Source organism: Lutra lutra, chromosome 1 (genome assembly GCF_902655055.1).
Source record: "Lutra lutra chromosome 1, mLutLut1.2, whole genome shotgun sequence".
NCBI lineage: Eukaryota > Metazoa > Chordata > Mammalia > Carnivora > Mustelidae > Lutra > Lutra lutra.
The window spans coordinates 159,275,831-159,293,352 of record NC_062278.1 but is presented as its reverse complement, the minus strand read 5'-3'; the positions used below and the strand labels follow the sequence as shown (position 1 = coordinate 159,293,352).

The 17,522-nt window shown below is 40.6% G+C and overlaps 1 long non-coding RNA gene across 1 annotated transcript; it reads left to right on the top strand.

Moving 5' to 3' along the window:
• Positions 1 to 848: 848 nt before the first annotated feature.
• On the top strand, positions 849 to 15,675 carry LOC125106820 (uncharacterized). Its single transcript, XR_007129436.1, has 3 exons — positions 849 to 859; positions 4,219 to 4,223; positions 15,542 to 15,675. It is a non-coding gene; the product is annotated as an uncharacterized LOC125106820 (long non-coding RNA).
• Positions 15,676 to 17,522: the final 1,847 nt, after the last annotated feature.

The window sequence follows — 17,522 nt, the reverse complement described above, 5'->3', positions numbered from 1 at the left end:
AAATCTTAAAAAAAAAAAGCAACCATAACAACCAAACCTGATATTTTTGACCCTTAAATTTTGCTCCACATTCAGTAAAGCTGGGAAACATGATGTTCTCCTTGGAAAAAAGCAGTTGCCATTTCTTCCAGAATGCTGAGAGGCTGCGCTCGGTGGCTCAGGGGCCGTGGCCAATGCCGCTTGCCTTTCAGGTCGCTGAGTCCAAGCTGAAGAAGGAACCAAAGGGTACACTTCAGGATGCGCTTGTCTCCAAAAGGTTGCTTCCTAAAACTGCTAATCGTGCATGTTAAACAAGAACCAGTGGCTCCGGGCAGCCTCTCCGACTCCTCTTTGCAGATGTTTTATGGAGGTGATTTAAACCCTAAGACTCTTCCCTTCCTCCCTCTGGTGAAGGATCTTGGTGTTATCAACTCATTAAGTCGTGTTCCCGTTATTTGCTTGCTGCTGCCGTCCTCGCTTTCAATAAAGTGGCACAGCACCGTTGGGGCATGCTAGAGTCACAGAGGGGGCCTCCATGAGTGATCAGCAGTCGTGGCGACTTGGCCAATTTAAGAACAGCATGAAAGGCAAAAATGAGAAGCCGCATCTGAAGTGCTGATGAGGAGCAACTTTCTCGCCGTCCTGTGCTCTGGCTCCACGTGAGGCGGGGGCGGAGAAGGATGAGCGCTTAGGAGCCGTTTGGTGCTGGGTACGGAGGTTCTCTGTGCTGCTTTGGGGTGTGGAATGTTGGGATATTTATTCCGCAGCCATCCCGGTGGCCTGCCCAGGGAGTAAGCAGTCTAATGGGAGAGGTCGTGGGACAGTTACAGCAAGAAGGGCAACACAGTAAGAAATGTCGCTGCAGGGTGTTCTGAACAGGGTTCAGGGCGGCTGGACGTCTACACTAGTAACACAGAAATACGCATTTTGTTCTGCTGGGTTGGGGAAGGTCAGAGACGATGGGATGGTCAACAGCCTTCCAGAGGTTCCCAGGAACACACACTTAGTTAAAGTTGTGTTTGTAACTTGCCATACAAAAGGAGAACACATATGGCAGACAAGCATGGGGGGTCTGGGTTAGAGGAGGCTTGGAGGGGCTTAATAGAGGATCTGGGCTTGTGTTTGGTGATTTGAGTACAAGGAAATAAGGGATATTTTCTGGAATAGTGTTGTTAGAAAGTGGGACAATTTGGTAACTGGACATTTTTTATTTTATTTTTAAATTTTATTTTATTTTATTTTTTCAGTGTTCCAAGATTCATTGTTTATGCATCACACCCAGTGCTCCATGCAATACGTGCCCTCCTTAACACCCGTCACCAAGCTCACCCACTCCCCACCCGCCTCTTCTCCAAAACCCTCAGTTTGTTTCTCAGAGTCCACAGCCTCTCATGGTTCTTCTTCCCCTCCAATTTCCCCCAACTCCCTTCTCCTCTCCATCTCCCAATGTTCTTCGTGTTATTCCTTATGCTCCACAAGTAAGTCAAACCATAGGATCATTGACTCTCTCTGCTTGACTTATTTCACTCAGCATAATCTCTTCCAGTCCCATCCATGTTGATACAAAAGTTGGTTATCCATCCTTTCTGATGGAGGCATAATACTCCATTGTATATATGACCATATCTTCTTTATCCATTCATCTGTTGAAGGGCATCTTGGTTCTTTCCACAGTTTGGCGACCGTGGCCATTGCTGCTATGAACATTGGGGTACAGATGGTCCTTCTTTTCACTCCATCTGTATCTTTGGTTATCTTTGGGGTAAATAACCAGTAGTGCAATTGCAGGGTCATAGGGTAGCTTTATGTTTAATTTCTTAAGGAATCTCCACACTGTTCTCCAAAGTGGCTGCAGCAACTTGCATTCCCACCAACAGTGTAAGAGGGTTCCCCTTCCTCCACATCCCCCCAACACGTGTTGTTTCTTGCTTTGTCAATTCTTGCCATTTTAACTAGCGTAAGGTGGTATCTCAGTGTGGTTTTGATTTGAATTTCTCTGATGGCTAATGATGATGAACATTTTCTTCATGTGTCTGTTAGCCATTTGTATGTCTTCTGCCCATTTTTTGACTGTTTTATGAGTGTTGAGTTTGAGTTCTTTATAGATCTTGGATATCAGTCCTTTATCTGTAGTGTCATTTGTGAATATCTTCCCCCATTCCATGGGTTGCCTTTTTGTTTTGTTGACTGTTTCCTTTGTTGTGCAGAAGCTTTTCATCTTGACGAAGTCCCCAAAGTTCATTTTTGCTTTTGTTTCCTTTGCCTTTGGAGACATGGTAACTGGACATCTTAATACTTTCAATCTAGGAAGTGGGAGGAATGGAGTGGGGTTAGAGATATCACTGGAAAAGAAGCAATAGAGATTCATGTTGGGATGCTTGCATGACTCAGTCGGTTAAGCATCTGCCTTTGGCTGAGGTCATGATCCCAGGGTCCTGGGATCAAGTCGGACATCAGGCTCCCTGCTCAGCAGGGAATCTGCTTCTCCCTCTGCCCATTCCCCTGTTCTTGCTTGTACTCTCTCCCTCCCTCAAATAAGTAAATAAAATCTTTTTTTGAAAAAGAAAGATTTTATTTATTTGTTTGACAGAGAGAGAGTTGCAGCGATAGAGAACACAAGCAGGGGGAGTGGGAGAGGGAGGAGCAGGCTCCCAGTGGATCAGGGAGCCCCATTTGGGGCTCGATCTCAGGACCCCGGGATCATGACCTGATCCGAAGGCAGCTGCTTAACGACTGAGCCACCCAGGTGCCTCAATAAATAAAATCTTAAAAAAAAAATAGAGACTCATGTTAGCCTAGGGAGGGGATGCTTTGTTGTTCTGTGGTTGCACAATGTATTTGTTTTTATCTCTGTTCAGGGGTGATTATGGAGTCGTATTGTTTTGTCTTGTTGGAGTTCTCTGCCGATGTTGATATTCTGTGAACGTGCTTTTTCATCAGGGGAACATCACAGCTTATTTAATAACAACTAGGCCAACTGCTGGATAAAATCTCTCAGGGCTGCTTTTCTCAAAATACTTGATCTGGGCACTGAAGGATGAGTAGTCAAGGCCAGATGAGGGGGACTAGCCAAAGGCAAAAGACATGTGCTTGATGAATATGTTGTTCTTATCAGGAAAACAGTTGATTTCCCAGAAGCCTCATCTTGTAGATTTCCACTTACATCTCATTGGCCAAAAATGGTCACATGGTAATCACCAGCTGCAAGGGTGCCTGGGAAGATAGGTATAACTGGTTACTTTGAACACTGTAAAAAAATCAAGGTCATGTTAATAAAGAAGGGAAGAACAGACCTTGGATAAGAAGCTGGCAATGTCTGGCATACTCATCTTTTAGATTTTACATTGCAAAATTCTTGGGGGCTGATCTGGCTAAAACAGAGCTCTTCTCCATCTTGGGAAGGGGGTAAGAAGCGAATGAGGTAAAGTTATTCACAAGTGAATTAATATTTGCTTAAATGAGTATGATCCATTCTAGAGTGTATTGATTTGTTCTCATTTTGCAAATTTTAAAAAAAGATTTTATTTATTTACTTATTTGTCAGAGAGAGAGAAAGAGAGAGAGCGTGCACAAGCAGGCAGAGTGGCAGGCAGAGGCGGAGAGAGAAGCAGGCTCCCCGTCAAGCAAGGAGCCTGAGTTGAAGGCAGAGGCTTAACCGACTAAGCCACTCAGGCATCCCTCATTTTGCAAATTTTTAACCTATAAAAATAAGTTGGACATTAATGATAATTTGCCTATAGGGAATTTTTTCTTTTTTTTTTTTTCTATGTTACATATCAGATTTATTGATGATACATCAGTTGTGGAAAGAGCAGACTGGGATCCAATTCTGTTTGTCAAATCCTAGTTGAATTGGAGGTATAATTTGGCTACCAATATAAGAGTTTGGAAAATACCAATGGAAGCTTTCTGTTAGCATCAATTGGCTATGCAGAATTTGTAATACTAAGTTTTGGGTATTTTATTATGATTTGTCAATTGTATGCTAAACATCCTTTATGGTAATAGCAATTTATAATAAACTTATGTTCATATACACATGCAGACATTTACTTTCTTCACAGAGCCTATTGTTTAATACTTGTCAGTATACTATTGGCAAGCACTGACATGTTCTTTAATTCTCTTATTTAATTCTATAAAAAGTCCTTGAAATAGGTATTATCTTCTCTTTGTACATATGGAGAATGAGGCCCAGAAGAGTTTGGAAACAGTACCAGTGACATTCAGCTGGCACAGAAGTGGTCGGGTTGGGATCTTAGGTATATTCTGGTCAAAGCCTTGGCTTTCTTATTGACACCACTCTCATAGTGACATTAAATATTTAATGAATTTAGTTACTTGTACTAGGCTCTGGCCTCAGTAGCCTCTTCCATGAAAGGAGAATGATACTATTTATATATACCTCCTCAGAACCATCATAAGGATCAAAAGTGAAAATAATTTGTAAACTTAAGGTGCTAAAGAAATATATAATTATTTACTGAAGATTTAGACATTTGAGGTACCCAGAAGAGCTTTATTATCCTCAGTCTGACCTCAGGCTCCTTGAAAATGAACTTTTCCATATATTACCTGAAAAACAGAATGGGATTTCATTTCCTTTTGGAAATGCTTTCTATGACAATTTTTTTTCAAAGATTTTTTTTTTTTTTAATTTATTTGACAGACAGAGATCACAAGTAGGCAGAGAGGCAGGCAGAGAGAGAGATAGAGAGGAGGAAGCAGGCTCCCTGCTGAGCAGAGAGCCCAATGTGAGGCTCGATCCCAGGACCCTGGGATCATGACCTGAGCCGAAGGCAGAGGCTTTAACCCACTGAGCCACCCAGGTGCCCAACAACTTTTTTTTCTTAATGAGTTATACCCAACATTAGGATTTACTCTGAGAGATCTTGATTTCAAAAAGACAAGTTTCTAAATACAGTCTGCTTAGAAAGAGTATAGTTGTTTTTCTCTTATTCTACACTAAAATAAAATAATTACAGAGAATAAAATCATCAAGCTTTTGGAACTGTAATTCCAATTCTCACCTTTGTCAAATAGTACTTGTATTTTGTACAAATAGTCAATGTACAATAGACAAATATTACAATGGGTACGTTCCCTTTGATAGTGACCTGCTCTTTTCCATTTAACATTATTTTATAGATATGATTTCATGGACTGATGGTTCAACATAGTTTTTTAGCAAAAATATAATACTCAGATATGTTATAGGTGACATAGGCATTCCCCTTTGGTTAGAAATAGTCTTCAAAATATTTAACAACCAATATGTCATTAACACTGAACAATCGGAATAGACCAGGCTTTAGATACAGAGGAAGTCTTGGAGGCCACTGCTGGACCAAGCACCAAATTTTTTGTTGTTGGAATGTAGAGCAGTCCAGGGGTCTATTTATTAGTGGCTGGGGAATTAAGTAGTGAATATTTACTAACTGATACAGAAAAACTGTAACAGTTTAATGACAAGTCTTAGCAGTTAACTTAGGCTGTGGAAGAAACTATTCCAAAACGTAGTGACTTAAAAAAATGCATTTAGCTCATTCTGTGCTTTGGTAATTTGTGATGGGGTCAGTGATTTTTCTGATCTTGACTAGGGTCAATCACGTGTTTGTGGTCTGCTTCCGGATGGCTAGATAATTGGTTTCTGGGTGTTGCAGGGTTACCTGGCATGGTGGGAGTGATTTGGCTATGTATATTTTATTCTCCAAAAGGCTAGCCTGGGTTTTTCACATGGCTGGATGGAGTTCTAAGAGAACAAGCAACATTTTGATTCAGATTTTGTTTGGTTTTCCATTTTTGTGCATCTCTATCCCTTAAAAAAATAGCTTATTTGAGATAAAAACAGCAAAAGCAGTTCACCTGTTCCCCCCACTCCCCTTACCTCTTGCAATCACCAATCTGTTCTCTATCTCTGAGCTTGGTTATATATATATTTAGCTTCCACATGTTGTATTTTTCTTTCTCTGTCTGACTTATTTTGCTTAGTAAATTGTCCTTAAGGTCTGTCCACATGGCAAAAAATGGCAAGATTTCATTTTTATGGTTGGATAATATTCCATTGTGTGTATATGTGTATATGTGATATACATATCACATCTTTATCCATTCACCCATTGATGGATAGTTAAGTTATTTCCATATCTTGGCTATTGTAAATAATGTTGCAATGAACATGGAGGTTCATATGGCTTTTTGAATTAGTGTTTTTGTCTTTTTTTTTTTTTTTTTTTTTTTGGGTAAAAACCCAGAAGTAGAGTTGCTGGATCTTATATTATAGTTCTATTTTTAATTTTTTGAGGAACTTTCATGCATTTCCCATAGTGGCTACGCCAACCTACTTTCCCACCAACCGTGGACTAGGGTTCCCTTTTTCCACATCCTTGCCAACACTTGTTATTTCTAGCCTTTTTGATAAAAGCTGTTCCAACAGGTACGAGGTGGTATCTCATTGTGGTTTTCCATTTCCCTGATGATTAATGATGTAGGCATTTTTTCATGTACCTGTTGGCCATCTGTTTGTCTTTTTTGGGAAAAATGTCTCTTCAGATCTTCTACCAATTTTTATTTTTTTAAATTTTTAAGTTAAAAAAATTTATTTATTTCTTTGAGAGATATAAAGAGTGAGAACATGGGCAAAGGAGGGGGAGGTAGAAGTAGAAACAGACTCCCTGCTGAGAAGGAGCCTGATGTGGGGCTTGATGCCAGGACCCTGAGATCATGACCTGAACCTAAGGCAGACGCTTAACCAACTGAGCCACCCAGGCACCCCTTTATCTGCAACTTTAATAAATTTGGTTATCAGTTCTAACAGTTTTCTGATGGAGTTTTTAGGGTCCTCTGTATATCGTCTGCAAGTAGTGACAATGTTACTTTTTCCTTCCCAATTTGGGTACCTTGTCTTTCTTTTTCTTGTTCAATTATTCTGGCTGGGATTTCCAGTATTATTTTGAATAAGAGTGGTGAGAATGGGCATCCTTGTCTTGTTCTTTATCTTAAAGAGGAAATGTTTTTAGCTTTTCACCATTGATCTAATGTTAGTCATGGCTTGTCATAAAGAGCCTTTATTATATTGACATACATTCCCTCTATACAGGCTTTATTGAGAGTGTTTGTCATAAATGGATATTGAATTTTCTCAAAGGCTTGAACTGCATCTATTGAGACGATCATGTAATTTTTATTCTTCATTATATTAATGTGATTATCACATTGATTTGCAGAGGTTGAGACACAATGAAGAGCTGAGGCAATGTTGAACAAGAGTCATCTACATGAAGCCATTCCTTCAAGACTAGGAGAGGTGTTTGTTTCATCTACTGAATAGATCCAACACAGGGAGTCAAGGAGAATGAAGAAACAAAGGAATATGTTCCAATTGATAGAACAAGATAGAACTTCAGAAGGAAAGCCATAATGAAGCAGAGATAAGTAACTTACCTGAGAGTAAGTTCAAAGTAATGTCATAAAGATGCTCACCACGTGGGAGGGAAGAATGGATGACACAGTGAGAACTTCAACAAAGAGATAGAAAATATAAGACAGTACCAAAAAGAAGTTGCAGGGCTGAAGAATATAGTAACCAAATTAAAAAATACACTAGAGTGTTCAACAGCAGACTGGATGAAACAGAAGAAAGGATCGGTCAACTCAAAGACAAGAAAGCAGACAAGACACTTAACCAGAGAAGGAAAAAGAAAAAAGGGTGAAAAAAGTGAAGATAGCTTAAAAGACGTATAGGACAACATCAAATGGGATAATATTCACAACAAAGGACTCCCAGCTCAGCTCTTATCAAAGCAGCCTATTATACTTTTAACAGCTCCCAGTAGCTGAGGATGTGCTATGACCTGTCAGTGTTTCTTTTTAAATTAAAAAAAAAAAAAAAAATAAAAGCAAATTAAAAAAAAAAGCCTATCCATCAACCATGGTCAGAATGATTAGCTAATAGGTCTTCTTCACAGACAGTCTGAACCTCTGGATCTGTTGCCTCCTCTGTGTCCTAGAGGTGGGAGCTATTTAAGCAATATTTCTTCACTGGCTATAGTCTTGTGAGGTCTGGAAGTATAAGCCCCAATAGAGAGGTGTCTCCAGATGGCAGTTGCAAAAATCATGTGCCAGGCAAGGGTATGACCTCCTCTCTGGGTGACACCAGTCATTACAGTTTCATGGTGCCAGGAATCCAAACTTTCAGAGCCAGGCAATCAGGAGATGCCCCTAGGTGGCAGGTATAAAAATCAGGGCACCAGCTGCTTGTAAAATCTCTCTCCTGGGAGATACTGGTTCTGAAACACGTCAAAGTGAGCAGGCAAAGATGGCACCTGCTGGTCTGTGTTCCTGGAGACTACTGCAGCAGGCTCCTACATGTATGTGTTAGATTAGATGCCTGACCCTCAAGCTGAAGCTTTAATGTAAGAAGGTGAGTCTCCTTCACTTTAAGTCTGGATGTGATTTGCTGCCTGTGAGCCGGGCCCCGAGGTGGGTGAGTGCAGGTGGCCCTCTGGTGAGTCCTTTAAGAGTGGTTTCTCAGACTGCTAGAGTTTTATGGGTCTTGGGACATGACTCCCATTGTTTTTCAAAGTGAAGTGCTTTGGAAGCTCCTCTCTTAAGAGTATGTCTTAAAAGTTCAGATGCCCAACATGGGATTTGAACCATTTGCTCCTCTTGGGGAAGCTCTGGGGTTTGGAGTTTCCTGCCAGTTGTAGGAAACCATGTCAGGGTGGGGTTTATGGTGAGATTGTGTTCTAGACTCCATTTCCACTTCATTGTGGTTTTCTTTTTGTTTGCCCAATATGTAGTTGTCACTCAACCGAACATCAGTGATCTTTCTTTGTTGTTGTTGTTGTTTTCAAAGGAAATAGTATTACATGGAGCTATAGACTCAATGTGTTGGTGGGAGGACATGAGTTCAGGATCTTCTTACATCTCCATCTTGAACAGAAATAAAAATATTATAAGGAATAATAAAATGTCAGGACAACCACATTTTCAGAAGTAAAAGCAAACCTCAGAACCAAACTGTGATGTGACACACATGCTTGAACTACTACACTGGGGATTAATAACAATGCTTACTATGTTAAAGTCTTTAATGTAAAAGGCAGACAACATGCAAGATCAGAGAGGTAATTTTGGCAGAGTTATAAAAATAATAAGAAAGATACTCGGAAATCAAAAGTACAGAAATTTAAAGCAAATGCCTTCAACAGGCTTATCACTAGGCCTGACACAGTTGAAGAAAGAAATAGAGCTTGAACTGGCTAATGCAAATCAGTGAGATGCAGAGAAATACAGGGAAAGAAGACAGAGAACACAATTTCCAGGAGATGGAGTAACAGCTACCACCCTAACATGCACATAACTGGAAATCCTAGGAGAAGTGAAAGGGAAGGAGGCAGAAGAAATAATGGGTGAGAATTTTTCAAAAGAGTGGTAGGTGTTACACTAATGATCAATGAATCTCATAAAATGCTTAGTAAGATAAATATACACACACAGACATTTCATATACAAACTGCAGAAACCAAAGACAAAGTTAGGAATGAAGCCAGAGGGAGGTAAAAAGAAAAATCATGTTACCTGAAGAAGAAAAAGGCTAAGAGTTACAGCAATCTTTTCCCCAAAACCATCCAAACAAAAAGGAAAGGGAGTAAAACAGAGCAACACATTTAAATTGTTGAAAAGAAAGAAAAGTATGGGGTGCCTGGGTGGCTCAGTGGGTTAAGTGTCTGCCTTCAGCTCAGGTCATGATCTCAGGGTCCTGGGATCGAGCCCCGCATCAGGCTTTCTGCTCAGCAGGGAGCCTGCCTCCCTCTCTCTCTCTGCCTGCCTCTCCGCCTACTTGTGATCTCTCTTTGTCAAATAAATAAATAAAATATTTAAAAAAAAGAAAAAAAGTAAAGCCGGAATTTTATTTCCAGCAAAAATATCTGTTGTATTAGTCAATATTCTCCAGAGAAGCAGAACCAACAGGTATGTGTGCAGTGCACGTGCACACATGTGTGCTTATGTGCTCATGTGAGCACGTGTATGCATATGTGTGCATTTGTGTGCATGCACAGACATACATAGCAGAGGAGAGTCTCTTAAATATATGGTGCTGGGAAGACTACAGTCACATGAAAAGGAATGAAACTGACCACTATTTTACACCAAACACAAAGTCAACTCAAAATGGGTTAATTAAGTTGAATGTAAGATTCGAAACCATTAAATTCCTAGAAGAAAACACACAGCAAGCTCCTTGACATCAGTCTTGGCGATGAGTTTTTGGACTGGATACCAGAAATAAAGGCAATAAAAGCAAAAATAAACAAGAGGGACTGTATCAGGCTAAAAAGATCTGCACAACAAAGGAGACCAGCCACAGAAGGAAAAGGCAACCTACAGAATGGGTGAAAATATTTGCAAATTATACATATGATAAAGGCTTAATATCCAAAATATATAAAAAACTCATACAATTCAATACCAAAAGCAAACAAATGAACAATCTGATTAAAAAATAGGCAGAGGAACTGAATAGAAAAATTTCCAAAGAAGACATACAGATGGCCAACAAGTACATGAAAAGGTGCTTAACATCACTAATCTCCAGGGAAATGCAAATCAAAACCACAGTGAGATACCACCTCACACCTGTTAGAATGGCTAATCATCAAAAAGATAAGAGGTAACAAGTGTTGAGGATGTGGAGAAAAGGAAAACCCTATGCACTGGTGGTGGGAATGTAAACTGGTACCACTATGGGAAACTGTATGGAGATTCCTCAAAAAATTCAAAATAGAGTTACCATATGATCTGGCAAACCCACCTCTGGGTGTGTATTGAAAGGAAAAGAAAACAGGACCTGGAAGAGGTCCCTGCATTTTTATGTTCATTGCAGCATTGTTCACAACGGTTCAGATACGGAAACAAACTAAGTTGCTATCAATGAATGAATGGATAAGGCAGATGCGGTATATACCTACAATGGAATATGGCTCAGCCTTGAGAAAGAAGACATCCTGCTATTTGCAACAACATGGATGGACCTTAAGGGCGTAAGCCAGATGGAGCAAGGGAAATACAGCATGGTATCACTTACGTGTGAAATCTAAAAAAGACAAAGTCCAGCTCCTAGAAACAGAGAGTAGAAAAGTTGCCAGGGACATGGGGGAGGTGAAGAAAATAAGGAGAGGTCAGTAAAAGGGTACAGATTTTCAGCTATAAGAGCTATAAGATGATTAATGGATATAATGTAAAGCATGGCGGCCATAGTTGATATCATTGTATTGCTTAATCGAAACTTGCTAAGAGAGTAGAGCTTAAATGTTCTCCCACACACAAAATGTGAGGTGACGAATGTGTTTAATTAACTGGATAGAGGAATCCTTTCTTACACACACACACACACATCAGCTCGATACCAGATCTGTGTTAGGTAACTTCTCAGGGCGCTACGTATGTAAATTTTGAGGCTTGAGAAAGGAGCACAGAACTCTGCCACACACACGTCAACTCACGACAGGTCTTGGGTTTCATGGATCAGCCATATGTTTAGATCCACAAGGTATTACTACTCCCTCAGACTGAAGACACAGGGACATTCAAACATGTCTGAGAGTTCTAATAGAGACTCTAGGAACAGAGCTAGTGAATCATGACCCCTCTATATATGCTATTTATTCATGAGAGATCACAATTTCTATTCCTTTTACAGTCCATCCATTTGATTTGTGAGGAAAAAATAGGATTACATAAACATTAGGCCGAGATAAAATTAGCCTAAAACGGTTGAGGAAAACTCAAATCATGGTCCATGAGACAGCTAAATGGAGGGGGAACAAAATTATGAGGGGAAATGCCTCCCACACGCTAAAAATAAAGATTTTCACCCTTTAAAAACCATTATTTTTCTCTTTAAAATAATCTTCTTAAAAAAAAAAAAAAAAGACACACAAGGACTTCTTCTGCCTCACTTAAATGCCCAAAGCAAATCCTAAGACCAGACTCAAGGAAAAGGAAGCCGACTCTACCTCTGCAAAAATCACAATGAAAAGAGGTGTCTGTACAGGGGAAGAGAAGACTTTGGGCCCTTTTTGCAGCAAACTACCACGCTGTTGTATAGCAGAATGGCTGGCCGACTGTCAGCTCAGTTAAGCATTTATAATTTGCATTTTTGGGGACATTATATATACCACTGCTAGGAACTTCACCTCCTTGATGATTTTGCCACTCTTGGCGTTAGAAAAATACTTACAAATGGAACAGGATTGGGGGATCCTCACTGGTTCAGGAATCATTTCTGCAGCATCCTTTTGCCCTGGGTGGAGGGATAGCAGAAGTGGCAGACACATTTGTCGGCAGGCCAGCAGGGAAGACTCACAATAATGAACAGCACAATGTGGAATGTGGTTGCTGCTTTGGTAGTGGTATGTGGGAGGGATCCAGGGCATGTACATGTACATGCGGCCCAGAGGGAGGGCTGTGGGTGGGGAATGTGTGCTCATGTGTGATGTGTAAGGCACGGCAGCCGAAGGGTAATGGCTGGGTTTAGATTTGAAAAATGAGTGAGCAGCACATCAGTTGTGGTGAAGAGTGAATTCCAATGGGCACAAGCATTTCATTTCATTTCATTCAGGTAATGAGGGTGCTCTGGGGCAGGGAGCAAGCCATAGTGAGACCAGCGTGAAAAGCAAGGCAGAGTCCCGAGTGCCTTTGCCTTTGTCAAGGAGACAGTGCAGGACCACTGATGACAGACAGCTCGTGCTCTTGGGAAGATTCTCTGAATTGTTACTGAAGAGGGCGTCTTTGACCAAGGCAGGCTCTTTGATTCCCTGTTGTTGGAAACAGGTTCCTGGCCTCGAACCAGAGGAAGAGTTGCTCTTCTTGTCTGAACACACTGGAGGAAATAAACATGGCCTTACCTCACATCCTCCATCAAAGTAAGGTCCAGGTGGATCAAAGATTTAAGTATTGAAAAAATTAAGGCATAAAGGATTAGTAGATAATAGGAAAATAGTTTTAACCCCAAAATGGGCAAGACTTTCCAAAGAATGATGCGAATTCAGAAGTCACGGTAAAAGAGATCAATGTATTTGACTCCATTAAACAAAAAGAAAAAAAAAAAAGACCCACATTGCAAAAAACACCATATGCAAAGTAAAAACAAAACAAAACAAAACAAAACCACCGCCCCAAGTCACAAATTAGGAAGAAGAAATATTTGTGATGTGGCAGGCCTGCTCTCTGGTTGTTTAGTTTTCCCAGCATCACCCCCCCCCATTTTATTTTATTTTATTTCTTTTCAGTGTTCCAGAATTCATTGTTTATGTACCACACCCAGTGCTCCATGAAATACGTGCCCTCCATAATACCCACCACCAGGCTCACCCAACCTCCCACTCCCCGCCCCTCCAAAACCCTCAGATTGTTTCTCAGAGTCCACAGTCTCTCATGGTTCGTCTACCCCTCTGATTTCCCCCAACTCATTTCTCTTCTCCATCTCCCCATGTCCTCGGTGTTATTCCTTATGCTCCACAAGTAAGTGAAACCATATGATAATTGACTTTCTCTGCTTGACTTATCTTGCTCAGCATAATCTCTTCCAGTCCCCTTCATGTTGCTACAAAAGTTGGGTATTCATCCTTTCTGATGGAGGCATAATACTCCATAGTGTATATGGACCACATTTTCCTTATCCATTCGTCCGTTGAAAGGCGTCTTGGTTCTTTCCACAGTTTGGAGACTGTGGCCATCCCCAGCATCATTTTGTTGAAGAAATATTTTTTCTTGCTGATTCAAAACATCTTCATCATACATTAAGTGTTCATTTATATACACGCGCATGTATTCATGGATCTTTACTTGGTCTTCAGATTCTTTCCTTTGATCTGTCTATCTTTTCATGCACCAGTACCTAATTATTTTAGTTCCTACAGTATTGTAATATATCTTAATATTTGGCTGTCTTCTTATATTGCTTTTAAAAGGAGACTTTTCTTGGAGAATTTTGTGTGTGTGTGTGTTTTATTTTATTTTTTTTTAAAGATTTTATTTATTTATTGGACACAGAGAGATCACAAGTAGGCAGAGAGGCAGGCAGAGAGAGAGACAGGGAAGCAGTCTCACTGCCAAGCAGAGAGCCTGGTGCGGGGCTCGATCCCAGGACCCTGAGATCATGACCTGAGCCGAAGGCAGAGGCTTTAACACTCTGAGCCACCCAGGCATCCCTGTGTGTGTGTTCTAAATTTTCAATGAGACACTTCCAATTTAAGGCTATGGTACACCTCCTATTAAAAAAGTCTTTTTTGGGGGACACCTGGGTGGCTCAGTCAGTTAAGTGTCTGATTCTTGATCTCAGCTTAGGCCTTGATCTCAGGGTCATGAGTTCAAGCCCTGTGTTGGGCTTCATGTTGGGCATGGAACCTACTTTAAAAGTCTTTTTTTGGTCTGTGTCCCTCAGGGGTGATTTAAATTTTCTTCACATAGATTTTTGCACACATTGGGTTATTTCTCTATTTTTATCTTTTTTTGTTATTATATGTGAGATTTTTCTTTCCTGATACCTTTTAACTGGCTATTATTAAATTTGCTATATTAATTTTGTATCTATTCAACCTGCTAAAGCTTTTATTTGCTGTATATTTACACTGTATAGATTCATTCTTATTTCATAGATGTTTGTGATAGATTTCTGTAATCCTCTTAGACTTTTACTAGTTGATAATTCCACCAAGTACAATTATGGATAACTGTCTTCATTAAAAATTTTTTTTTGTATTAAAACTATTTGTTTATTGTTGATTTGCATTGGTTAATATTTCCAGAACCATATTAAAAAATAAGAGTGATGGTGGGCATTTTGTTTTGTCCCTGACTTTAATGGGAGTTTCTTGTGTTTTCTCATTAAACAGGAGGCTGGTTTAAGAAATTGAGATAGATATCTTTATTACATTAGGGATATACCCATCACTAGTAGCTTCTGTGATAGCCAATTAATTTGGCTAGCCAAATATCTGCATGTACCTTTTCCTTATGTAGAACATACTCATCCACCCCCTGAAGGGAATAGAGCCCCACTGGGTCCTGCAAAGCCTAGGATCTTAGGTTAATGCACAGTTCTGTCCATCGGAATACAATAGGCTTCCCTTCAGCTGGTGGTCTTTAAACTAAAAGGAAAATGATCTGATCACAACGTGGTCAATATATATGACTCAGTAAAGACAGGACAATCACAATCCAAATTCCATCTTGAAAAGTGAAAGTGGGAAATTCTGTAGACATTGGCAGAGATAACATTGGGCTGTAATGGCAAATAGTTCCTTTTCTGGCTGTAGACCACATTTCATGATTAGTCCACTCACTCAGGTCACCTACTTCTGGTCTCTGGGGAGAAGACCTTTGTTTATTGTCTGCTAAAGTCCCCCAGCTCTACCTGTGGGAGATTTCTCCCTTGTCTTTCATTCTTCAAGGGCATGAAAGTACTCGACCCCCCCAGTCAATGTTGATTGCTGGCCACAGATAGAAAGTCCCTCTCCTAGAAGAATTATGTCCCCTTCCATTCTGTTTGTGGCAGATTCTCACTTTTCTATCTTTTAAGCAAGGCTACATCAGAATAAAGACTTGAAATTAAGCTTCCTTTTGTGTTAAAAGAGATTTATTATAATAAAGTAAGTGCAAGTAAGTGTTATTAAAAATGCTGGTTAAAATTATAAAGTGTCTGTATCATTCTTCTAGTATAAATGTTGGAAGTAACATCGTAATTCTGCATGTACATAGAACTTGGAAAACATAAAATCATGCACGAGCCCAGACTATAACTGCACGCTGTCCTTTTAGGCAGAGTTAATCTCTCTTGTAACTTTGGGTAAAAGAGAAAGAAAGGCAGCTGATGCTCCCCAAATTTGCAAATTTCCCTAGCACTTCGTCTCCATTGTCTTCCACTGATGATGGCCTAACTAAGAGCTTTATATGGAGTAGCTAGGATCATCAGATGACCAGCCTGTGATACCATGTTTTATGGAAGATGTTACTGTTTGCTAAGGACATCTTATGCAACCATGTCACAATGTAAAAAATGGCCCATAGCAATTGTAATATGCTCTCAGTTGTGAGATGCAAATCAATTTCAGAGATGTTAAAATGGGCAAAAAAATGTGCATTTTAGATGTGATGAAATACCATGTCTGTATCCTAGCCATCTGCTGTCCTCCCAGTTCCACTTGGACAGCATCTCATTTTAGGTTTTGCCACTTGAGGCTCCCCACCTGTGGGTACCACATTCTGTTTAAATTAGGATTAATTGTTGTTCCATCATCTTCAAAGTTCTTTTTCCCCTTGTAGCTCAAGATGACTGCTCCTGCACCAGGTGCCATGCCCACTTTTCTACCAGCAGGAAGGAGGGAAGGGAATAAAATGGACATTATCTTTCCCAAATGTCCAGGAAGTTGCTCATACCATTTCTGCTTATATCCCACCACCAAGAATTTAGTTACATAGTTAGACTAGCTGTGAGAATGTAATTTTGATTCTAGGTAACCAAGTACTCAGCTAACATTCATGTGTTCAATTACTATAGAAGGAAAGGATAACTCTCGGGGATGACTTAACAGTTTCTAAAGGTTTGTAAGACAGCTTGTAAAATAGTTCCTATTTTTACTAGGGATCAAATTGGCCTAAGAATGTGTGTAATTTCATTAAATGCCTTTCAAGCATCTCTGGAGATGATTAACTCTAGCCCCTGACTCAGTCTGAGCCTCTTGTCCTACAGAGTCGTAGTTTTGCCAAGCATAATTAAGCTTTCGTTCTTGTGATGCCTTGATTCAGATCTGGGCCCCCCACTGGCATGTACCCGTAGGAGAGAACAGGGGTGCCTCTGCTCTGCTCACCACTGGGAGTCTAGCACCTAATACAGAACGTGGCATAGAGTGAGAGTTCAGTCAATTTCTTTTTTTTTTTTTTTTCAATGGCTTAATTCATTGTAAGTTTATTTCTTGTTCACCTAAAGTACAGTTGATCTTAGTGGGGTAGAGGACCACTGATCCGTACAGACTTACAGGAACCCAGGCTGACAGAAGCTCTGGCATCTCCGGTCAGTCACTTCCAAACTCCCTTCGGGCATGGACATAGTTCCACACGGACTGCTTTCCGGACAGTAAGTCCAGCTGTTTCCTCTGGTTCCGGCAGCCGCCCCACCTGCAGATGGCGCACGAAGCCTTGGGAGGAGTCCTGTCCTCCCACAGAGGGACTAGCCTGGCCGTCCGCAGGTGTCTGGAATGCAGGCCCTTCTCACTATCCTTGTTACCGCTGTTTGCCGGTTCTCCTGGCTGGGTCCTTGTGTGCGTGTTGACTGGGTGTGCTGAGAGGTTTCCCCTTGGGCCTTCCTTCCATGCCGATCCACAACTCAGCCCTGACTTGGGGCACTGAACCCCCTTTGTACTGTTTAGGCGTACGTTCTTTTCACCCACGGGTTCTGGCCGTGGTGGAGAGAGGAGGGAGACAGCGACCTGAGTTCAGTCAATTTCTAAAGAGTAAATGAATGAAGGAGATGTTCCTGC